This window comes from Phocoena sinus, chromosome 11, assembly GCF_008692025.1.
Source record: "Phocoena sinus isolate mPhoSin1 chromosome 11, mPhoSin1.pri, whole genome shotgun sequence".
In the NCBI taxonomy this organism is placed as follows: domain Eukaryota; kingdom Metazoa; phylum Chordata; class Mammalia; order Artiodactyla; family Phocoenidae; genus Phocoena; species Phocoena sinus.
In genome coordinates, this window is record NC_045773.1 from 89,050,502 (window position 1) to 89,076,998 (window position 26,497).

Sequence of the window (26,497 nt, forward strand, 5' to 3'; positions counted from 1 at the left end):
GCAATCTTTTATAAGGCTTCAAATCTTTTCCAGTTTATACACTTTGACTGTTACGACGGGAAAAAGCTTGGGAAGCCCTGAAATAGTACAACTGCTACAGATAGCAATTTGGTTATATCTATTAAAAATTATAAATTTGTGTAACTTTTGACACATTTTCAGTTTGGGAATTAATCCTATAGATATACCTGCAGATGTGTTCAATGAAATATATCCAAGGTTATTCAGTGTATCAGTATTTGTAACAGTAAAACATTGGAAACAATCCAAATGTCCATCAAGAATTTACTGGGGATTAGATAAATTATAATCACTCAAACAATGGGACACTAGGCAGTGACACTAACAGACAGAGAGCGAAACCATATACTGATACAGAAAAATCTCCGAGTAAATTATTAATCGGAAAAAAAGGAGTGTGCAGAACAATGTATACAGAATGCTAACTTTTGTCTAAAAACAGAGAAATAATACATATTCATATTTGCTTACATATGTATTAAGAAGCTGTGGAAGAATACATAGTAGACAGTGCTTTCCTGGGGTCAGGCAATGCAGGTTGAGGACTGCTGGAGAGAAATGGGGATCAAAGGTAGGAGGAAAACATTTCACTGTACATATTTCTGTATTTTGTAATTTTTTTATTTTTGAATAATGTAAATGTATGGCCATATCAAAACTATTAAAATGAAAACAATGCAGCCTTATCTGTCTCCAAAACTAGGAATTAGGAAAAGTGGTAGAATTAATGAGGAAACCTGTTACATAAAATTTCATATGCAGAGGAATATACATTGAATCCCTCAGGGCATATCGTGGTCAGGAAGTGGTAAATGTTCTCCTAAACATGTTTTTCCCCATACTGCTGGTAATGGCACACTCTGCTCTGATGTTTTAAGGAAATGAAAGAGTGGTCTCCTTTCTGAGCTATTTGCTTTCCCTCAAACAGGTTCAAAGCAGCTACATATTGGTAGTATACTTTTAAGGAAAGCTAGAATCAAATCATTATTCTAAGGCAATAGAGTGTGGAGATCCCAGACTCTGGGAGAGTCTGTTGGGCAGGAGTTTAGATTCTACCTTTAGAAACTTTCTTATTGTGCTATAAGATTAAGATCGCCTCATCAGAAAAAGAGAGATCATAATATTACCTACCTCCTGAGTGCTTATAAGAGTTAAAAATACATCTAACATGCCCAGGAGAGTGTGCACCACTTAGAAAAGTCTCCACAAGTGTTAGTTATTCTTTTTGTTATTCAGCTCTTATAATTGTCAATAATGTCTTATCCTATAAGTTCTACCATGTATTTCTTCTTTACCCTCCACTGTGCCCTACAGAAGGACTGTGTACAGCCTGCTGTTTTTTAAGTTAACTTGGAGAGCAGCCACCAAACTAGTTTTCTGACATTTTAGTTTTTATTCAAAGGACAGCTAAGTCTGAAGGTGACAGATTGTCTCCGAACTAGTACAGTGCAGTGACCAAACATGAGCCTGAGGATCAGCTAACTAGAGATCATGTCCCAGCTCCACAAATTACCTACATCTTCTCTATCTCAGTTTCCTCACCCCAATCAGCGGAATGCCAAGCTCATAGGGGTGTTGTGACAGTAAGCAGATGCTGCTTGCACGGTGCAGGCAAATACGAGATGCTGATTAAATAGGTGCTTTTATGTTTCTCTTCTACTATGTCATCATGACCCACCTCAGAGACATCTAGCACACAGTAAATAAGGAGAGAAAAGTTGCAACCCAAAGACAGATTCCCAGAACTAATGCCTAATATTTACATTGAAGGGAAGGCTGAGGTTAATTTTTTGGAAAACTTCCATCTCATCCATCGCCAGATTCTATTCCAGGGCTTAAAGGTCAAAACTGGTATCATTTTCTAACTTCAGAGGTTCATTATACCGTCTCCAAACTCTATGAAACATCAATTGTGCTTTATGTTTTAGATCTTGGCTCTTAGAGGAATACTCTCTTTTTTTCCTAAATAGTACAAGGTCACGTGTTATAAAAGCCTTACAATTCACAGGAGAGAATCTTGTGAGGGCTGCAGCTGTCCCAGATTTTACCGATGAAAGCTTTGCTTCTTTCCCTTGCCCCAATACCATTAAATGTTCATTTGGTAAATTTTATTTTACTATAATAATAGTAATTCAAATTAAGTTCAGAAGTGTAACCATCTTGCTTGCTACTGCTCTTGCTGTCTCCAGACCTTCTGGTAAAAGGTTTTTATACAATTTGCCAAAAGGCAGATATTCTTAAGCTGCCTTCCTGCTGTTTGAGTTGAGTATATCAAAATAAATGTACAGTCCATGATGACAACTTCTTTGAGAGCCATTAAGTAGAATGCTGCTGCCCTAGCCACATCTCTGGAGTCCTGGCTATCTAGTATATGGACTTCTGGGGTATGAGGTGCTACTTGTTTTCAGTTTCAATCTGTTCCAAGTCCATGGGGAGACCCCAGCGATGAAAGTTATTGCTAATGAACATAAAACTAAATAATCTACTGTACCAATACAAGCCTCAGATTATTAAATGTATCAGTGGATAGACCATCTGTCATGATATAAACTGATCAAAAATAGGTCTGGGAATTTATAACAAATTTCATTACACGGTAAAAGATTTGTACCCCAATGATAGAGATGCATAGTATATAGCTATGTATCATTAGAAATGTGTATATGCACATCTATCACTAGAAATACATATATATCTGGATTTCAATTTTACCAGTTTTGTAATAGGGATAATAACATCTCACAGTGTAGGTATTACATGCTGTCTTTATAAGTATAGGTATAAAAATTGAGTAAGAAAGTCAGTTAAAAGTTTCATTTCATGTATCTCAGTCAGAATGTAAGAAAATTTTAAAAAGTGTTTTCAGAGCCTGGGTATACCCTTTAGTAGGCATTCATCACAGCACCTTTAAAGTTCTACTTCTTGTCTTGAGGCAAAAATGATAATCTAGATGGGCTTGCAGAACTAACTAATTGGATAAATTAAGCATTGTTAACTGTAGTGACATCAGTAACCTTGGAGTGAAAGGCAGCTTAAATGTCATCTTTTCAACCAAATGCTTTTTATAAAAGTAAGTTATAACTTGGGTTTCTTAACTCTATTCCCTGTCCTTACTGTTTCTTTTTTTTAAGGAACTCTATTGGAGGGATTTCATGTCAGATAGAAAGGGTATCATGGAGCCATGAAAAACCATATATTCTTGGGTATATAGGTTTGCCCCTTATTTGAATCATATGACAGGATAACACTGAGTAGAACTTGTTGTAGTACCACACATAAACACTCAAAATGGATTATTTTTATTTTGTATTATGTTCTAGTTGGAGTCTATTAAACAAAAAGTCACCATTTTTCTACAACCACCAATTCTATAGCAGATGGTGTACATTCCTGGAAAGCAAAGACTGTGACTTATTCATATTTGTATTTCTATCAGTGCCTAGGTAATTTCCATATACAAGATTTCTAATAAATGCTTGATGGATATATTAACAGTTTCTTTAGAAAGTCCTTCTTGATAACTCATATATTTAAAGGAATATACTACTTGGTGTTATAACTTAGTACAGATTTATATTGTTTAATAAAGGATGTAATTCATAAAATAATTGGAATTTGCTATTTTTCCATGTGGCTTTGATGTGGATAATTCCCACAAGGAATGGATGGAAAGATGAATTTAATTAATGTTTCTTTCTAGGTCAATTTTTTCTGGAGGAATTTGTCAATGTTTTAGTATCAAATACAAATGTTACATGACTCCTTCCTCTCAGTGTTTTTCCTATTGATCTTAATTTCCAAGTGATAAATGTTCATTAGAGTTGCAGCATAAAATTCAATTTTTATTTACTAGCACAACTGCAGTGTTATGAAGGACAAAATTCACACTCCATCTTTCTCAAAGCTTTAAGAGACATTTTGAGGCTATTCATCAGTTTTCTTTGAAACCTACAAAAAAGAAACAGCCAAAGAGATGACACCATTTTGAGTAAGAATTACTCTCAACAAAGAGCAATTCTATCCTATCTATCTATCTATCTATCTATCTATCTATCTATTTGCCTATCTATCTATCACCTATCTCACTGAGATAGGTTCATTTAGCTGATGAGAGCTTGGGATCCCTAAGGATAAGCCCACAGATTAACACACAAGGGATTGGTTATATGACCATGAGCAGCTCTCTTGATCATGGGGACCAGGCTTGTACGTACATGTTCTGGTCACCAAAGGGCTGGGTGATGAGTCTGTGCACATGATCACTACTAGAAAAAACAACTCAGAATGTGAGCTCCATGTTTTGTGGATCTATAGTTTATACTTTGTTACTTATTTCTCAGTACCTCTACTTGGTACTATTCTGGGTGTTATGTAGGTATGTAGAATACATCAAATTGACCCAGGTACACAGGTAACACCCTCACTCTCCTATGCTCTCCATATTCTACTGTTTGCTTTTCTTCGTCCAGTGCTCATTTCCACATCAAGGCCTTCACTCCTGTTTTTCCTTCAGGTCCAAATATTCTCTTCCTTCCACTCCCTTTATTACCCTTCCTCTTTTCACCAGCCCAATTTCTAATCAACAATCAGCTCTCACTTTGAATGTCATTTCCCTTCATTATTTTCTGATAGCACCTTCCCCACCCCCAGATTTTATAGACTCTTAAAACTTTATATATGTCCTTTGTAAAACTTATCATTACTATGGTAGAAGAAATTGAGAGATTGTTATAAACTGTGTCTTCTCCATAGGATGTTAGCTCCATGAGGGCAAAGACAATGTTTTCTTGTTCTTCTACACATTCCTAGCATATAATAGAGATTTAATTATTATTTTTGAATAAATAACTAAAATTATGCTATTCTTATACTTGTAGGTTGCTGGAAAAATTGTATAATACTTCATACACAATAATTAAGCTTTCAGTAGGTTAGCATATACTATAATATTTTGAATCTGTGAGAAAAGGAGTTTTGAAATATAAGGAAAACACATGGGTTGGAAAGTTAAGTGAGGAAAAAGCAGGATACAGCACTGTAAGAACAATATGACCTAACTGGTGTATGCATAGGAAACCAGGAAGAAAATTCACTGAAATGCTCAAAGCATTTTTTCTCAAATGTTCAAAGATGAGATTTTAAAAATACTGTTCTGTAGTTTCCATATAATTGGGAAAGTAAAGTTATTAGAGAAATAAATATTTTAATTATTTATCCATTATTGATTAAACACTTTTTCCAGACTCTGGGCAAAAGCAAGCATTTGCAATAAAAACAGAGCCTCTGCCTGCTTGAACTTTAATTCTTATGGGAAGAAAGATCAATAAATCAGTAAATACACAAATAAATAAGAGAATGTCATATAGTAATAAGTACTTTGAAGAAATAACACAGGGCATCGTGGCAGAAAATGACTGATGGTAGAATTTTAGATGAGGGGCTCATGATGAGCTGCTCATGACAAAAATAACAGCTAACAATATGTAAACAACTGCTCTGGGCCAGGCAACCTGATGGACATCTCAAATGTCTGACCTCATTTGCTTTTAATAATCCTAAGAGACAGGTGTTGTTCTTATTCCCATTTTAATAACACAAGGAAGTGGACATTTAGAAAGATCACATAATCAAGATTTAACAGCAACTTTATGGCGTACCTCAATCACAGTATTTATCATATTGTACTCACTCATTTAATTCCCTGTCTTCACTGTAATACTCTCTGCTTCATGACTGGAGCACATATTTCAGAGGCTGAAACATAATTTAAAAATCACATGTTTGTTAAGTGAACAAATATATGAATTAAAAAAATTTTAAAAACAAGAGGAAAATTCATCATTAGAGAAAGGAAGTATTATTCTGAAAATTCACAAAAAAAGTGTTAATTCACAAAATAAGTGGAAAATTATTCTGTAACATGTACTCTTATCTGTTCATGTTCTTGTATAATAGAGGAAAAAGTGTCTATGAAATAAGAACAGAAATTCATAAAAAAGTGTTAAGGTGAATCATGGATTAAAGAGAGCTAGTTGGTTTTATAAAAAAACCTACAAGGTAGTTTAAAACATCATAACATATTTAAAATCCAAATTGCAAGATGTAAAAACTTTAATGGGGTAACTTAACACACTCAAACTTTGTCAACCTAAGTATCTGAAAACTAAACAAGGAAATTGAGCATTTGCAGTGTAATACAATTAATAAATTCAACATGATAGCCCATAAGAACCATACAAAGAAAAAACTGTAAAATTTATGAAAGATATCAGGAAAGGTTAATCAATAATGAGTCACATGTTCTTGTAAGAGTGACTGTTATAAAGATATCAATTCTTATATATTAAATTTACAGATCTAAATATTGTTCCAAGTACCACTTAAATATATTTAATTCTGGGGTTTTGACAAAATAATTAAAAGCCTTCCTGAAGGGCTTCCCTGGTGGCGCAGTGGTTGAGAGTCCGCCTGCCGATGCAGGGGACACGGGTTCGTGCCCCCAGTCCGGGAAGATCCCACATGCCGCGGAGCGGCTGGGCCCGTGAGCCATGGCCGCTGAGCCTGCGCGTCCGGAGCCTGTGCTCCGCAACGGGAGAGGCCACGACAGCGAGAGCCCCGCGTACCACAAAAAAATAAAGAAAAAAAAGCCTTCCTGAAAAATAAAGTTTTGGATACATTAGAAAAAACATGAATAGAGAAGACATAAGAATGGGATATTAGGTATTGGTATGTTTTGAAGCTGTAAAAATTTAATCAATAGAATGGAAAGACCATTGGGATAGAAAGCAGTATAGCATGGTAGTTATGTGCACTGGCATTGGTTTCTAAAAAATCTAGGTTTAGAGACATCTGTTTTCAGCCTTATCATGTAAAAAGCTTGGAAGTCATTACTCCCATTCTTAGAACAAGCAAATAACTGACTAATCAGAAAATCATTGACTTAGACTCATCACAGAATTGAGGTCACAGGGTAAACTGCCACCTTGAAATCTACAGAGACTGAATAAAGAGTATCACAGCTAGGGTAAGTTTACCTGTGGCAGAAGATGCTAGAGCCATAAACTGGTAGAAACACTTAAATAGTAGTTTAAATGAATTGCTGGAGGCTGAGTGTGGATTAGCTTGAGAATGAGAAACTCCTAGGGACCCAGTCTTAGGCCACCACAGTTTCACCTCCAGGAATCCCACCAAGGTCTCAAGAGTTGAAGATCCAAGAAAAAATCCCCTTGTGTCTTGGGCAGGGATGGTGAAAAGTAAACATTTAGACATATACCTAGAGTGTTTTTTCATAAGAAACACCTACTCTCCAAGGGAAACCAGAGCCTCATCTACCTGATAAAAGGTCAATTAGCTAACTCCAGCCCTGTCTAGGCTTCCTATATTACATAGGGAAGAGAAAAGGGCCAAGAAACTTCTCAAGGTCATGATTCAGGTACACAGGCCCAGAAAAAGACTGAGATATAAACGTAAGATTATTGGATATTTTCCCTCCCTGACACCTTACCACCACGTCAGTAGGGCTCCAGTAAAATAGCAGTAATTTACAACTGATAGAGTTGCAAGATAGAAGCCCTATTTAAGAAGGAATTCTTAGGGAAAACCAAAGACGTCAGAGAGAACAACCACAAAAATACTAGAGGAAACTGAAGCCTCTGGCAACTACAGCTGCAGCAAACATCACACACAGCCCAGCTCCTAGGCAGATTAACATAAAACTTCACTTCAAAGGCCAACTTACCTTTACATTTACCATTCTTATTACTTAATACGTTATGTTAGGACTTCAACAAAAAAATTACAAAACATGCTAAAAGGCAAAGAAAAACCACAGTCTGGAGAAACAAAGCAAGCCTCAAATCCAAACCCAGATGTGACACAAATATGGAATTATCAGATAGAGAACTTAATTATTAGTAATATGTGGAGTTCTAATGAAAAGGTAGATAATATGAAAGTGCAGACACTGTAAACAGAGATAAAATTCTAAACAATAATCAAAAGGAAATGCTAGGAATCAAAAACAGTAACAGGAATGAAGAATTCTTTTGATGGGCTCATCAAGAGACTGGGTATGGCCAATGAAAGAACTGATAAGCTTGAAGATATATCATTAGAAACTTCCCAAACTGAAATGCAAAGGAAAAAAAGATGAAAAAAGAAAAAAGAATACCTAAGTCTATGAGATGATTACAAATAGTATATCATACAGGTAATTGGGATAACAGAGTAGAAGACAGAATGTAACAGAGGAAATATCTGAATTAATAATGGCCAAAAATTTTCCAAAATTAACAACAGACAGATCCAGGAAGCTCAGAAAACACCAAGCATGGTGAGTACTAAAAAATATACTCCTAGGTCTATCATTTAAACTGCAGAAAATCAAACACAAAGAGAAAAATTTGAAAGAAGCCAGAGGGGAGAAAATATCTTACCTTTACAGCAATGAGGATAAGAAGAAAAAACACAAATTACTGACATCACAAATGAAAGAAGAGTCATCATTATTACATATCCTTGATATGATGTCCTGAAGTGGCACTTTATGGGATCTATATGAGGAAAACTATAGAATTCTGATGAAAGAAATCTAAGATGATGTAAATGAATGGAGTGTTATTGCAAGTTCATGGATAGGCAGACTAAATATTGTTAAGATATCAAGTCCTCTCAGTGTAACCTATAGATTCAATAAAATCCCAATCAAAATCCCAGAAAGTATTTTGTGGATATCAACAAAACTATTCTGGAAAGACAAAAAAAGAATTAATAGCCAACATAATACTGAAGAAGAAGAACAAAGTTGGAGAGCTGACATTATCTGACTTCCTTACTATAAAGCTACAGTGATCAAGAGTGTGGTGTTAGCAATAGATACATAGATCAATGGAACAGAATAGAGAACCAAAAATAGAACCACACAAATATAGTTAAATGATCTTTGATAAAGGAAAATAGACAATTCAATGGAGAAAGAATAGTCTTTTCAACAAATGGTGCTGGAACTATTGGACATCCATATGCAACAACAAAATAATCTAAACACAGATCCTACACTTTTAACAAAAATAACTCAAAATGGGCTATAGGCCTATATATAAAATGAAGAACTATAACACTTCTAGAATATAACACAGGAGAAAATCTAGTGACTTTGGATTCAGTGATGAACTTTTACATATAAGCCAAAAGCATGATCAATTCAAGGGAAAGTCTCTTCATGACTTTGAATGCTTTTTCTTTACAATTTGCTGAGTTTTTAAATTTATGGATGCCCAGCAGGCATACGTAGGAACATTCTTATCTGTTTTCCATTTCTATTAGCTTTTGTCTGTTGCTTTAATCTCTGTATTTTTTCATGAGCCTTCCCTTTGCTTACCTTAAACTTTTCCTCATTGTAATTATCAATTATGTGTGTTGTGGTTCTTGCTGTTTCTAATTTATTTGTTAGTTGTCTAATGATGTTATTTTCATCCTTAATTTGTTTGCTTAAGCCTATGATCTCTCTTCATTCTCGATATATTAAACTTGTGTTCTTGGGAAGCTTTTTTAATAGAAGAGATATATATATATATATATATATGATTGCATAATGTTAATTCTCTGAGGTAATTTGCAATCTATCTTAGAATACCCAGTCTCTGGCACTTACTAGGTTCCATTAAATGTACAATGCCAGGGTTCACCCCATCTAATAAGGAGGCATGCCGCATTCCCACAGAGGGATAGTCTTAGGGTCTAGATATCTCCCCCAAGTGATATAAGGTTTTGACATCCTTCTGAGTCAGTCCCTTTGGACCTTTCCCATTTCATTCATTTCTCCCTAGCAGCTACTGCCACTACTTCCTAGGAGGAGGAAGGAAATCCCAGATAAGGGTATCTTCTCAGAATGGATCTCTCACACTTGTGGGTGTTGGAGAGAATGCTGAAGTTTGGGTTGACTCATCAGTGCAACATTTGTGGGCGAGGGTAGTAGTTATTGGAGCCACGCTCATTTGCATTGTACTTTTGCCAAGTTCCTGAATTTCTTTCCTTGGTTTTTATTCCCTGACATTTATGACGTTGGATCATCCTTTCATAATGGGTCAATATAAGGGATTTCTGCATTACTACACTCAGAACACCATCATTGCCCTGGATCCTGTTCTCCCATCTGTGGGCGCCTGACTCTTTGGAATACAAAGACAAAATAGAATGAGCCATGCAGTTATTTCAGGTGCAAACCATGAACTCTAATTATAAAGTATCTTTCTTCAACAAGTCTTTGAACCCAACGTGAAAAATTCTCCCTAACAAATCTATTCATTCACTCTAGTACATGAAGTGTGTATGGTGGGGGAAATCATAAAAAATGATTTCTGGTGAAATTTAGAATGGCACTCTGAGGAATATGCTTTGTTGTGCTGATACTTATTGGGGATAATGAATACACTCTGAGTAGTTCTTTACTCTAGGAAGTTGTCCTCACCTTATGCTCAGTTCACTACATAAACACATTAGCCAGATGCTTTCTCAGATATATTCTACTGCTGTTGTTTTGACATGACCACTGACAAAGTGCTTCTGGCTTCCAGCATTGGGTCAAATCTAACATAGCCAAAGCTTTTCGTGCAGCTGTATTTTCCCATAGTTGTAATGCAATAAAGTTTGAGAAGGCCACATAAATATAGTCCTGTCACAAAGCTAGAGGTCACGGGTTGATCTGCATGAAGACCTTGTGGGAGGTGCTGAGCCTTGAAGGTTAATCCTGTAGAAAATTTGGGAGCCCTGAAGGTTACGTTGGAGACTGCTGGTGTAAGAGTTCACATTGTAGGCACTCAGTCTATACTTCATAATTGATTGATTTTCCTTCTGGAAGCTTACAAAGACCTATGGCAAAAAACAAATAAGAGGATCATTTCCCTTAACTTCACCCTAGCGTGCTTTTAAGTTTAGAGCAATGAAAACCAACCAATTTATTATTCTTGGAATGAAAACTTCACATTTTGTTTTGATTTTATATATGTAACAAGCCAAATTTAAGAAGGTGTTTATAATCAGGTATGAAACCTGAAATAGATTTACAAAGAGAATTATTTTGCCCTATCACCATTCCCCTCCAAAACAGACTAACACAATGAAAAATTGCAAATAATTCGTTGAAGTTCTTTCTAGGTTTCAAAGATAAATGAAGCGTTTAGTATCATCTCTAGAAAGTGCTCTTAAAATTCAGTCTTTGTCCTACTTTCTTCTTACATAATGGATTTCCAGAGCTGCGGAAAGGACAGCTTTATGCATGGTAGGCACTAGAGTACGGGATATTAGTGCTGGTGAAGGGAGTTTTAGCAACGCTCTCTCCTGTCCTTCAGCCTTCTAGCCCCTTCATAACCACCTGACACTCTTCTTCTGGGATTACAAAGAGCGATTGCTGTGGTCAGCAAGATAAGGCAATGCAATTCTTTTGGCCAGTCCCATACTGTTAACCACATTGAAGACTGATGGAAGTGAGAGAAGAGGAGATAAGAAAAGAGTTGCTTCTTCAAGGCCATCCTATACAAGCCGTTATCTAAGTTACAGGCTGTATCCACCTGCTTCCTTGGGAAAATGAAATTTAATCTCTTTGCATTGGGCTTAGGTCTGCAAACTTAAGAGAATGGAGATGTATCTTCCAACCAGAAAAGGATTTAGAGGAAGGCTTTTCTCCCGGACCAAACAGGAAAGGTCCATATAAGCCCCAGTCCCTCCCTAGTCTGGGCTATGTTCACTGTATCACAGGTAATTTGCAGCATCCTGGTTGAGGTAACACAACAGCAGACTTCAGGGCTGGACACACATGAACCTTGTTGAGGAGTAACAGGGTGAGCTCTTATGGCTATAAAAAGAAAAACATGCTTTCTCATTCACTTCAGAACTGTAGGAAAGAAAAAAAAGTTAACAGAGACAGCAGGCTGAATACAAAAAAATGCAATTATCTTTTATTCATTCATATTCCATTTGGTAAGAGAAAAATTATATGCTGTTGGGCTTGGTACCCTTTAAAACATTGAAAAATCAATCAACCACATAAATTAGGTACTTTGGAATTTTAGAGCCAATGCCAAGGACATGCCGTAGGGATTGCTTGTGAATTCAGAACTATTTTTTAATAAGATATATCACATTAAAAACATTTTGAAATGATTTGAAACAATACAATATAACAAAAATAAATGTGGAAGGAGAAATAATAACAACTGTGGGAAGGGCCTTCATTTGGGAAGGGAAAAAAAGTCCATGCAAAGCTTGGCCCTGTTCAATTTTAAATGTGGTATCAGGGCTTTATTTTTCAAAAGAAACTTCAAAAAGTCAAGCGTGCTATAAAGCCTGTGGTGACCTTATTGTACAGTGTGGGGATAGTCTTTGCCACATATTTTGCCTGAGAATTCATTATGCAGGGTTAACGGCTCCTCCCCAGCTAATGTCCACATTCCCTGGCAATTCTAAGGTCAGTCCTTGTACTAAAGCCCATGGCAAATGCTTCATGGACTTAGCTGCCAATGTGAAGGCAACACTGTGTGGATCTTCGACTGTCTATCCAGCTATCTAGCATTGCAACTATTCAGTTATAGGCTGATTGTCATCGGTGGACATTTGCATACACATTTTAAGCCACAAATTTATCAGTTGCTTTGTATATTTTCTGTTATCAGAGCTTTAACATCTTAACATAGTTATTAGTTAACACTTTTTTGTACTCTTCTAGTACAAAGCCCAACATATATAAAACAAAAGTGTAGTACACAATGCCAAAATATTCCCTAGCTTTTCAAGAACAGATTCTATTCAGTGTAATTTTAGTAGAAACTGTATTTTAGTCATACTCTAATATTTTAAAAAGATGTTCATCCATATATGTTACATTTGGGAATTGCCTTTATCTGATATTTGATTATTCATGATATATAACTTCTTAACTCTTTCTGGTAACAGAGTTTATTTTACACTGTGATATCTACCTATTTAAATAGTCATGTCTTAGTTATTTATGTCATCTGACAAACCATATCATGATACTTGAAATGTGTTTCTGGATTCTTTAAGGACAGAGCACAAGGGCTCTCTACATTAATGTAAACGGGGACATTTTGGTCATGGGAAAATCACCATCAGAAAAATAGAAGAGAGCAGAAACTCATAGGAGGGAAGGGGGAGCCCAACACCATGGTGGACACTGAATCCAAGAAGATGAGGACGATAGGGGACATTTTCTAGAGGCAAGAGGGTGGGATTGGCAAAGTTAAAAAAGGAGAAGTAGCTTTCATAATTTTTCTGCACTATAACAGCACTGTGTAGCCCCAGGCCTTCAGTGATATCTGCTGTACACTTACCTTTAGGCCAGTGGTACTCTGGGAATTGAAGCCATCCTGGCTTTTCCAGTGATAAGATAGAATGTTGAAAGAAAGAGTACATTCAAGATATTGAGTGTAGAGACTGAGAACAGAAGCAGGATATAAAGCCAAGTAATTAGAAGAAATATTGTTCCCTAAAGAATCTTTAGCAATAGTGGATAAGATGCTGGGTTTCCCATGTTACATGGGATAGGGGCGTAAGCCAATATATCATTACATTTAAAAATATTTAAAAGCCTTGAGAGGATCTGAAAATGTATAGGTTACATTGTTATCTCAAAATCCTTAGTAAAATTCTATTTAGGAGAAATATAAGAATGTGTCAAGGCAGGGGGAAACGTATTGTAACTAAAGTAAAACCTCAGAGTTCTGGTCATATTAATCTAAGTACTAAGTAAGGTGGGTCAGAGGGCACTGAATCCAGGAACTCTTAGGAAAAGAAGGTTGAAGTTAGCATTGAAATGAAAGGTGAGGCTTCTGAGATCAATTTGTTCATATAAACGTCATTATGTGTTCATTCTAACCCGAAGATGTGAAAGAATCCTACCTTTCTGCCCTTACACTTCTGCCAAAACTTAAAGCACTTGTGGGTATGAAATAGTTGTTTGTGATTAAATTATGTTTATATGATCAAACTGCAATGGTTTGACCTTTGTGAGGCCAGCCCACCTAGGATGATTAGCTGTGTGACAGGACAAGTTACTAACCATTCTGAAGCTTAGACTCCTCATATGCAAAATACTATAAACAGGCAACTCAGCAACTGTTGATAGGATCAAATGTAAAAAGTGTCTAGTCCAGGTCCTGGTTGAACAGTGATACCTTTTAATCCCCTTCCTCTTTTCTCTGGGAGTCCTCACCAAAAGTTCCCAAGGAAGAGGGGTCGTTTAGAGTCTACAGTCCAGGCAGAAAGCATTGACTGGGCCATTTACCAATCGCCACAGTTGGGATCAGGGTATGAGGGCTAGGGGAGATATGGGAGATACGAAAATAGTAATAGGGAAGAGTCAGAATGTCCTAGAATATGGCTTGACTTCAAGGGTTCGAAGTCCAGGAAAGCCCCAGAGACTTTCTGGACAAATAATCAAAGTCTGTGGATCTAACGGCCAGAAATCTGAGCAAGATGGGCTCTTGGGGAGTATTTTTTTTTTTAGGACACAGAGATTGAATGCTTAGTAAAGTAAAAAAAAAAATTGAAAACTTTATGCTTTGGCCAGTCTATTGGGAAGTTCCAATGCATGAGAAGTTCATCTCATTAGAGCCATTTCAAAAAGCAGCTCCCAGTTGGTTAATCAATGGAAGCAGTGCACTTGAACATTTTTTGAGTCATCATCAGGGCCAAATTTTATTACTTCTCACGACTACCTTAGGTAATCATTAGTAATCCAATACTTCCCATTCAGTCTGCAGAATTACTTTCCAGAATCAACTGCATCTATCAACTGCATCTGCCTCACGCCACAGCCTAGGCCAAAACTGGAATATTATGGCTCCATACAAACAGCACTGTACCAAGAGGAGGACGACTCGACTCTCGTCTTCCCTTTCACTTTCCTTCCAGACTTTCTCACCTTCTACCTGCCTTGTTCTAAAAGCTTCTGGGACTTATCACTGAGACTTATATGTCTTTGGCAAGCCTCAATTTCTTGGCCAATGCTATGTGATTTCTGGAGGACCAGATGGCAACAATATGCTGGCAAGTGCCTTGGAAAGTAAACGTGTTATGCAAAGAGAAGCCACTTAATACGAGAGAGTTTTGAGGGCAAGTGGTAGATGAGTGTTTCTCCCAGAGGTAGAGGAAAGGCTTGTGTTCCTTATTCAGCACCTTCCCGCTTTAGTTTCCGACTCTCCTTTCTGCTCTTGTCTTTACACATACATTTGTTCATGATTAGCCTCAGATTAGCCAGGTGCCTCTGCTAGGGATATACAATAATTTTTTTTGTTTATTTTGTGTTTGTTTCATCCCTACTTCAGTACATCATTAGGAAGGAATGGTGACTAATTGAAAACATTACTTCTCTACGTAATGGTCAGCACACTGCTATCAGGCACCATCTTACTTATGATGCTCTAACTAAGGGTAACTAAGGGTGACTAGAAAGAGTGACACACAGGGATGGTTTTCAAAAATGCCAAACCTGGATGCAGGAAAGTATTTGACCACTTTAGCAGAAGGACTTTAGAAACCAAGGCCAACTCTTCAAGAATTTACTATCAGAATATCAACTGAAAAGTGTCCTGGATAGCATCAGAGTACCAAGATTTTCAACAAACGTCCTCCAAGAGGGTGGGAGAACAGTATGATGTGCTCATAAAAAGTAAATGTATTAAGTTAAATTTATAGGCAGTACCTAAAATAACCACTTCTGCTGTTTAAGCCCATATATCTTGGAAAGATGTACCATGGCTCATTTACAGAGCTGTATGACCCATATGGACACGAATGCCTGGTATATAATAGGTCCTCAACAATTTTTGATACATTAGTAAATGTTTGTATAACTTGAGTGAGTAATTTCTCATTTCCCAGACTTAATTTAAAAGGGTATTATAGGGGCTTCCCTGGTGGCACAGTGGTTGGGAGTCTGCCTGCTGATGCAGGGGACACAGGTTGGTGCCCCGGTCCGGGAAGATCCCACATGCCACAGAGCGGCTAGGCCTGTGAGCCATGGCTGCCGAGCCTGCGCGTCCGGAGCCTGTGCTCCGCAACGGGAGAGGCCACAACAGTGAAAGGCCCGTGTACCGCAAAAAAAAAAAAAAAAAAAAAAGGGTATTATTATACTTATGAACGGAGAAAATCCTTATATGCTTTTACAGTTATCTACCTATCCAACAATGGCAAAAGCACTGCACTTGCAGTCAGAAAGAAACCTAAGTCTGCCACTAACAAATGATGAAACTTCAATTTCTTTATCACTAAATTAAAACAGTTAGCTTGAACATTCTGTTCTGCTGTATACCATACAACTGTATACAAATACAAACAAACAAATAGATCCTGGTTGATAAAGGAAAATCGTGGACTCTGCCAATGGCACAGGCCAGGTGTGGGTGCCATATTTAAAGGTGTGATTCAAGTTCATGACCATCTCTTTAATGCAGAAGAAATTTGGAGCTAATTATATTTTTAAAAAGTGTTACCAGGCTTTCTTGTTTAAATACTGATAGGGGCCTTGTATTCAACCTTTGAACATTCCCAGTAAATCCTCTATGTTCTGTTACTGGGTTCTCAAGGCAAACCTTGTACCTCCCACTGCTCCTAGGTCTCCCAAATTACAGAGAAGTGGGGTGGTTTTGTAGAGATAAGGAAATAAAGAGCAGCTGAGTTCCCCAAGGAGAAGCAATGGCTGCTCTGGTGAAGATGATCCAATTACGGAAAAAGAAATCAGAAGAGAGAAGCAGCTGCAGCTGGAAGCATGCTTATGGGATTGGAGAGTGTTTAAATCTGTGGTTCAGGAGGACCTTCAAGATGGCCTCGGAGTAAGACGTGGAGATCACCTTCCTCCCCACAAATACATCAGAAATACATCTACATGTGGAACAACTCCTACAGAACACCTACTGAACGCTGGCAGAATACCTCAGACTTCCCAAAAGGCAAGAAAATCCCCATGTACCTGGATAGGACAAAAGAAAGAAAGAAAAACACAGACAAAAGAATGGGACCTGCACCTCTGGGAGGGAGCTGTGAAGGAGGAAAAGTTTCTACAAACTAGGAAGCCCCTTCACTGGTGGAGACTGGGGGTGGGTGGGGGGAAGCTTTGGAGCCACAGAGGAGAGCGCAGCAGCAGGGGTGCTGAGGGCAAAGTGGAGAGATTCCTGCACAGAGGATGGGTGCTGACCAGCACTCACCAGCCCGAGAGGCTTGTCTGCTCTCCCCGCCAGGGGCTGGGAGCTGAGGCTCGGGTTTTGGAGGTCAGATCCCAGGGAGAAGACTGGGGTTGGCTGCGTGAACACAGCCTGAAGGGGGCTAGCTAGCCGGGAGGGAGTCTGGGAAAAAGCCTGGACCTGCCTAAGAGGCAAGAGACCATTGTTTTGGGGTGAGTGAGGAGAGGGGATTCAGAGCGCCACCTAAACGAGCTCCAGAGATGGGCGCGAGCCGTGGCTATCAGCGTGGACCCCAGAGACGGGCATGGGATGCTAAGGCTGCTGCTGCCGCCACCAAGAATCCTGTGTGCAAGTACAGGTAACTATCCACACTGCCCACCTGGGAGCCTGTGCCACCCGCCACTGCCAGTGTAAAATGATCCAGGGACAACTTCCCCGAGAGAACACACAGTGCGCCTCAGGCTGGTGCAACGTGATGCTGGCCTCTGCTGCCACAGACTCGCCCTGCATTCCGTATCCCTCCCTCCCTGCCCACCCGCCCCCCCCGGCCTGAGTAAGAGCCCCCTAATAAGCTGCTACTTTAACCCTGTGCTGTCTGAGCTAAGAACAGACGCCCTCTGGTGACCTACACGCAGAGGCGGGGCCAAATCCAAAGCTGAGCCCCAGGAGCTGTGCGAACAAAGAAGAGAAAGGGAAATCTCTCCCAGCAGCCTTAGGAGCAGCGGATTAAATCTCCACAATCAACTAGATGTACCCTGCATCTGTGGAATACCTGAATAGACAACAAGTCATCCCAAAATTGAGGTGGTGGAATTTGGGAGCAACTGTAGACTTGGGGTTTGCTCTCTGCATTTAATTTGTTTCTGGTTTTATGTTTATCTTACTTTAGTGTTTGGAACTTATTATCATTGGTAGATTTGTTTATTGATTTGGTTGCTTTCTTCCTTTATATATATATATATATATTTCCCGTTTCTCTTTTTCTGAGTGTGTATGTGCATTCTTCTTTGTGTGATTTTGTCTGTATAGCTTTGCTTTTATCATTTATCCTAGGGTTCTGTCTGTCCGTTTTTTGTTTTGTTGTTTTTATAGTTTTTAGGGCTTGTTACATTAATGGATTTGTTTATTGGTTTGGTTGCTCTCTTCTTTCTTTATTTTTTTAAACTTTTATATTTAATAATATTTTTATTTTAATAACTTTATGTATTTTATATATTTTCCTTTTTTTTCTTCTCCCTTTTCCTCTGAGCCGTGTGGCTGACAGGGTCTTAGTGAACTGGCTGGGTGTCAGGCCTGAGCCTCTTAAGTGGGAGAGCCAAATTCACGACACTGGTCCACCAGAGACCTCCCGGCACAATGTATTACCAAACAGTGAAAGCTCTCCCAGAGATCTCCATCTCAATGCTAAGACCCAGCTCCACTCAAGGACCAGCAAGCTACACTGCTGGACACCCCATGCCAAACAACTAGCAAGACAGGAACACAACCCCACCCATTAGCAGAGAGGCCGCCTAAGATAATAATAAGTTCACAGACACCCCAAAACACACCACCAGGCATGATTCTGCCCACCAGAAAGACAAGACCCAGCCTCATCCACCAGAACACAGGCACCAGTCCCCTCAACCAGGAAGCCCACACAACCCACTGAACCAACCTTACCCACTGGGGGCAGTCACCAAAAAAAAAACCGGGAACTACAAATCTATAGCCTGCAAAAAGGAGACCCCAAACACACAAGTTAAGCAAAATGAGAAGACAGAGAAATACACAGCAGATGAAGGAGGAAAGAAAAACCCAACCAGATCAAACAACTGAAGAGGAAATGGGCAGTCTACCTGAAAAAGAATTCCAGTAATGATAGTAAAGAGGATCCCAAATCTTGGAAATAGAATGGAGAAAATACAAGAAACATTTAACAAGGACTTAGAAGAACTAAAGAGCAAACAAACAATGATGAACAACCCAATGAATCAAATTAAAAATTCTCTAGAAGGAATCAATAGCAGAGTAATGAGGCAGAAGAATGGATAAGTGACCTGGAAGATAAAACAGCGGAAATAACTACCACAGAGCAGAATAAAGAAAAAAGAATGAAAAGAATTGAGGACAGTATCAGAGACCTCTGGGACTACATTAAATGCACCAACATTTGAATTATAGGGGTCCCAGATGAAGAAGGGAAAAAGAAGGGGACTGAGAAAATATTTGAAGAGATGATAGTTGAAAATTTCCCTAATATGGGAAAGGAAATAGTGAATCAAGTCCAGGAAGCACAGAGAATCCCATACAGCATAACTCCAAGGAGAAAATGCCAAGACACATATTAATCAATCACAAATTAAAAACAAAGAAAAAATATTAAAAGCAACAAGGGAAAAGCAACAAATAACATATAAGGGAATCCCCATAAGGTTAACAGCTGATTTCTCAACAGAAACTCTGCAAGCCAGAAGAGAGTGTTAGGACATATTTAAAGCAATGAAGGAGAAAAAACTACAACAAAGATAACTCTACCCAGCAAGGATCTCATTCCGATTCAACAGAGAAATTAAGCAAAATTAATTTTAGCTTTACAGACAAGCAAAAGCTAAGAGAATTCAGCACCACCAAACCAGCTTTACAACAAATACTAAAGAAACTTCTCTAGGCAGGAAACACAAGAGAAGGAAAAGACCTACAATAACAAACCCAAAACAATTAAGAAAATAGTAGTAACATACATATCGATAATTACCTTAAATGTAAATGGATTAATGCTCCAACCCAAAGACACAGACTGGCTGAATGGATACAAAAACAAGAGCCGTATATATGCTGTCTACAAGAGAACCACTTCAGACCTAGGGACACAGACGGCAAGTGAAGGGATGGAAAAAGGTATTCCATGCAAATGGAAATCAAAAGAAAACTGGAGTAGCAATTCTCATATCAGACAAAACAGACTTTAAAATAAGGACTATTGCAGGAGACAAAGAAGGACACTACATAATGACCAAGGGAACAATCCAAGAAGATATAACAACTGTAAATATTTATGCACCCCACATAGGAGCATCTCAATATATAATGCAAATTATAACAGCCATAAAAGGGGAAATCGACAGTAACACAATCATAGTAGGGGACTTTTAACACCGTACTTTCACCAATGGACAGATCATCCAAAATGAAAATAAACAAGGAAACACGAGCTTTAAATGGTACATTAAATAAGGTGGACTTAATTGATATTTATAGGACATTCCATCCAAAACCAACAGAATACACTTTCTTCTCAAGTGCTCATGGAACATTCTCCAGGATATATCATACCTTGGGTCACAAATCAAACCTTGGTAAATTTAAGAAAATTGAAATCATATCAAGTATGTTTTCCAACAACAACACTATGAGACTAGATAACAATTACAGGAAAACGTCTGTAAAAAATACAAACACATGGAGGCCAAACAATACACTACTTAATAACCAAGAGATCACTGAAGAAATCAAAGAGGAAATCAAAAAATACCTAGAAACAAATGACAATGGAAACACGACAACCCAAAACCTATGGGATGCAGCAAAAGCAGTTTTAAGAGGGAAGTTTATAGCAATACATTCCTACCTTAAGAAACAAGAAACATCTCAAATAAACAACCTAACCTTACACCTAAAGCAGTTAGAGAAAAAAGAACAAGAAAACCCCAAAGTTAGCAGGAGGAAAGAAATCATAAAGATCAGAAATAAATAAAAAAGAAATGAAGGAAACGATAGCAAAGATCAATAAAACTAAAAGCTGGTTCTTTGAGAAGATAAACAAAATTGATAAACTATTAGCCAGACTCATGGAAAAAAAAAAGGAAGACTCAAATCAACAGAATTAGAAATGAAAAAGAAGTAACAACTGACACTGAAGAAATACCAAGGATCATGAGAGATTACTACAAGCAACCATATGCCAGTAAAACGGACAACCTGGAAGAAATGGACAAATTCTTACAAAAGCACAACCTTCCGAGACTGAACCAGGAAGAAATAGAAAATATAAACAGACCAATCACAAGCACTCATTGAAACTGTGATGAAAAATCTTCAAACAAACAAAAGCCCAGGACCAGATGGCTTCACAGGTGAAGTCTATCAAACATTTAGAGAAGAGCTAACACCTATCCTTCTCAACTTTTCCCAAATATAGCAGAGGGAGGAACACTCCCAAACTCATTCTATGAGACCACTATCTCCTTGATACCAAAACCAGACAAAGATTTCACAGAAAGAGAAAACTACAGGCCAATATCACTGATGAACATAGATGCAAAACTCCTCAACAAAATACTAGCAAACAGAATCCTACAGCACATTAAAAGGATCATACACCATGATAAAATGGGGTTTATCCCAGGAATGCAAGGATTCTTCAAAATATGCAAATCAACCAATGTGATAAACCATATTAATAAATTGAAGGAGAAAAACCATATGATCATCTCAATAGATGCAGAAAAAGCTTTTGACAAAATTCAACTACGATTTATGATAAAAACCCTTCAGAAAGTAGGGAACTTACCTCAACATAATAAAGGCCATATATGACAAACCCACAGCCAACAAAGTTCTCAATGGCGAAAAACTGAAACCATTTCCTCTAAGACCAGGAACAAGACGAGGTTGCCCACTCCCACCACTATTATTCAACATCGTTTTAGAAGTTTTAGCCACAGCAATTAGAGAAGAAAAAGAAATAAAAGGAATCCAAATCAGAAAAGAAGTAAATCTGTCACTGTTTGCAGATGACATGAAACTATACATAGAGAATCCTAAAGATGCTACCAGAAAACTACTAGAGCTAATCAACGAATTTGGTAAAGTAGCAGGATACAAAATTAATGCACAGAAATCTTTTGCATTCCCATACACTAATGATGGAAAATTCGAAAGAGAAATTAAGGAAACACTCCCATTTACCAGTGCAACAAAAAGAATAGAATACCTAGGAATAAACCTACCTAAGGAGACAAAAGACCTATATGCAGAAAACTATAAGACACTGATGAAGGAAATTAAAGATGAAACAAACAGATGGAGAGATTATACCATGTTCTTGGATTGGAAGAATCAACATTGTGAAAATGACTATACTACCCAAAGCAATCTACAGATTCAGTGCAATCCCTATCAAACTACCAATGGCACTTTTTACAGAACTAGGACAAAAAATTTCACAATTTCTCTGGAAACACAAAGGACCCCGAATAGCCAAAGCAATCTTGAGAAAGAAAAATGGAACTGGAGGAATCAGGCTCCCTGACTTCAGACTATACTACAAAGGTACAGTACTGGCACAATAACAGAAATATAGATCAACGGAACAGGATAGAAAGCCCAGAGATAAACCCACACACATATGGTCACCTTATCCTTGATAAAGGAGGCAAAAATTTACAATGGAGAAAAGACAGCCTCTTCAATAAGTGATACTGGGAAAACTAGACAGCTACATGTAAAAGAATGAAATTAGAACACTCCCTAACACCATACACAAAAATAAAGTCAAAATGGATTAAAGACCTAAATGTAAGGCCAGACAGTATAAAACTCTTAGAGCAAAACATAGCCAGAACACTCTATGACATAAATCACAGCAAGATCCTTTTTGACTGAACTCCTAGAGAAATGGATATAAAAACGAAAATAAACAAATGGAACCTGAAGAAATTTAAAAGCTTTTGCACAGCAAAGGAAGCCTAAACAAGATGAACAGCCAACCCTCAGAATGGGAGAAAATATTTGCAAATGAAGCAACTGACAAAGGATTAGTCTCCAAAATTTAGAAAGAGCTTATGCAGCTCAATACCAAAAAAACAAACTACCAAATCCAAAAATGGGCAGCAGACCTAAACAGAAATTTCTCCAAAGAATATATACAGATTGCTATCAAACACATGAAAGGATGCTCAACATCACTAATCATCAGAGAAATGCAAATCAAAACTACAGTGAGGTATCACCTCACACCAGTCAGAATGGCCATCATCAAAAAATCTACAAACAATAAATGCTGGAGAGCATGTGGAGAAAAGGGAACCCTCTTGCACTGTTGTTGGGAATGTAAATTGATACAGCCACTATGGAGAATAGGATGGAGGTTCCTTGAAAAACTAAAAACAGAACTATCATATGACCCAGCAATCCCACTACTAGGCATATACCCTGAGAAAACCATAATTCAAAAAGAGTCATGTACCACAATGTTCATTGTAGCTCTATTTACAATAGCTAGGACATGGAAGCAACCTAAGTGTCCATAGACAGATGAATGGATAAAGAAGATGTGACACATATATAGAATGGAATATTACTCAGCCATAAGAAGAAACGAAATTGAGTTATTTGTAGTGAGGTGGATGGACCTAGAGACTGTCATACAGAGTGAAGTAAGTCAGAAAGAGAAAAACAAATACTGTATGCTAACACATATATATGGAATCTAAAAAAAAAAAAAAAAGGTTCTGAGAAACCTAGGGGCAGGACAGGAATAAAGACACAGACGTAGAGAATCGACTTGAGGACACGGGGACAGGGAAGGGTATGCTGGGACAAAGTGAGAGAGTGGCATGGACATATATACACTACCAAATGTAAAATAGATAGCTAGTGGGAAGCAGCCACATAGCACAGGGAGATCAGCTTGGTGCTTTGTGACCACCTAGAGAGGTGGGATAAGGAGGGTGGGAGGGAGATGCAAGAGGGAGGAAGTATGGGGATATGTGTATACGTATAGCTGATTCTGTTTGTTATACAGCAGAAACTAACACAACATTGTAAAGCTACTCCAATAAAGATGTTAATAAATAAATAACTGGGGGAAAAATATCTGTGGTTCAAACTCTAAGAAATCCTGTAATCCTTTCTCACCTTCCTGTCCTTCCTCCTCAACCTAACCCTATCACAAAAAACTTGGAAAGATCTCGTTTGGCAAATTGGCATGGGAACTTTGGGATGCAGTGGGCAGAATGTACTGCAATCTGAAATCAGCATGGCCACAGAAGTGGAGCTGTGGGATTGCGTGGGAATAAGATGTCCCAGAAATGTGCTCAATGCCTGTGTGTCAGATACTGTGTGAGAGACTCTTACATACCTTGTCACTTTACTCTTGAAAAATTATTTTCCTAAGTATTAAATATTTTCAAACATACAGAAAATAATATAAGATCACTGTATTCACCACCCAAATTCAACACAGGTTAATATTAATACAGGTAAATATTAATGCTAATGTTTTGTGACTTTGACGAAGACCTTTCTTTTTTAATGCAGAAATAAAATCTTCCACACTCAGTTGAAATACTACCTCTTCACACATCCAATTTTGTTTCCTCTCCCCTTTCTCACGATTCACCTGAAGAACAGAGGTGCTGTCCGTCTGTCAGAAGCACAGCATCTGACGGGGGAGTCAAAGCTGACCAAATGGGGGCCAGCAGGAGAGGTGCCATGATCGTGCCAAGGTAACTACAGGTGAGAGATATCCAGGGTTGGGGAGTTTCTGAAGAATCCATAAATATGCCCTGTGAAAGAAAGGGCAGCAATGGAGCATCTGCCAGATCCAGTTGGCACCGATGTCCAGATTGTAGTTATATCAGGAAAGCAACACCATTTCTGCCCTTACCTTACTCTCTCCCTATCTCCAAGAGTGCACAGGTCTTATAAATTAAATCTGTATCACTGATTCAGTCATGGTCCAACAGGAAACAGATGGCACTCTCAAAACAGTATAATTTGAGGAGGGTTTATTTACAACAGGACTGTTTACAAAGATATGGGTATAAGGGAAACCACAAAAGACAGCAAAGTAACCCAGGACTAATAGCAGCTGGGTAGTTAACCTCCAGTTCCATAGAAATAAGGGGAGGGAACACTTACTGGGACCCAGAAGAAGAGAGAGTTAAGTAGAGTCTCCTCCTTTGAGAGGAGTAGTAAACTTGTGGGATATAGCCAGCCTACCTCTTGGGCTGAATGCCAGAAGAATAATCTCTTAACATCAATTTCCTAACTCAGTCTGGTCCCCTGCTGTGGCTCCGTTATGAAGCCAGAGGGCATTGGAACCCATTTACATAAATTTATACAGGTCAGCCATAAATTTACATGCCACTGATATTTTAGCTGCATTACAAAGTTTGGCTATGTGATATTTCATTGTTTAGTTCTAAATACTTTGCATGTTCAATTACCATTTCTTTGACCCAAGGATTATTTAAATATGAATTTCTAAGTTTTCAAATTTGTAACTTTATGATTATCTTTCATAATTGACTAACAGTTTTCTTGCTTTAAAATTGGAAAGCATAGTCTTTCTTATAAAATTTTTGTTGTTATTTCTTGAGTCTTTTGTGACCCAATAGATGGTCAATTTAAAAATGATCAATTTGGGGGGACCTTGAAGATGGCGGAAGAGTAAGACGCGGAGATCGCCTTCCTCCCCACGGATACACCAGAAATACATCCACACGTGGAACAACTCCTACAGAACTCCTACTGAAGGCTGGCAGAAGACCTCAGACCTCCCAAAAGGCAAGAAACTCCCCAAGTAACTGGGTAGGGCAAAAGAAAAAACAGAGACAAAAGAATAAGGACGGCACCTGCACCAGTGGGAGGGAGCTGTGAAGGAGGAAAAGTTTCCACACACTAGGAAGCCCCTCCGCGGGCGGAGACTGCGGGAGGCAGAGGGGGGAGTTTCGGGACCGCGGAGTAGTGCACAGCGACGGGTGCGGAGGGCAAAGCGGGGAGATTCCTGCACAGACGATCGGTGCCGACCGGCACTCACCAACCCGAGAGGCTTGCTGCTCACCCACCGGGGCGGGCGGGGCTGCGAGCTGAGGCTCGGGTTTTTGGTTTTGGACGGAGCTCAGGGAGAGGACTGGGGTTGGCGGCTTGAACATAGCCTGAAGGGGTTAGTGCACCACGACTAGCCGGGAGGGAGTTCGGGGAAAAGCCTGCACCGGCCGAAGAGGCAAGAGACTTTTGCTTCCCTCTTTGTCTCCTGGTGCGCGAGGAGAGGGGTTTAAGAGCGCTGCTTAAAGGAACTCCAGAGACGGGCGCGAGCCGCGGCTGAGGGCGCGAGCCCCCGAGACGGGCGCGAGCCGCGGCTGAAAGCGCAAACCCCAGAGACGGGCGCGAGCCGCGGCTAAAACCGCGGACCCCAGAGACGGGCGGGAGACGCTAAGGCTGCTGCTGCCGCCACCAAGGGGCCTGTGTGCGAGCACAGGTCACTCTCCACACCCCTCTTCCGCGGAGCCTGT

The 26,497-nt window shown here is 38.7% G+C and overlaps 1 long non-coding RNA gene across 1 annotated transcript; it reads right to left on the reverse strand.

Moving 5' to 3' along the window:
• Nucleotides 1-426: 426 nt before the first annotated feature.
• Nucleotides 427-24,695, reverse strand: LOC116762333. Its single transcript, XR_004352243.1, has 3 exons — nt 24,601-24,695; nt 5,711-5,775; nt 427-569 (listed from the first exon to the last, which is right to left on the reverse strand). It is a non-coding gene; the product is annotated as an uncharacterized LOC116762333 (long non-coding RNA).
• Between the last annotated feature and the right edge of the window lie 1,802 nt (nt 24,696-26,497).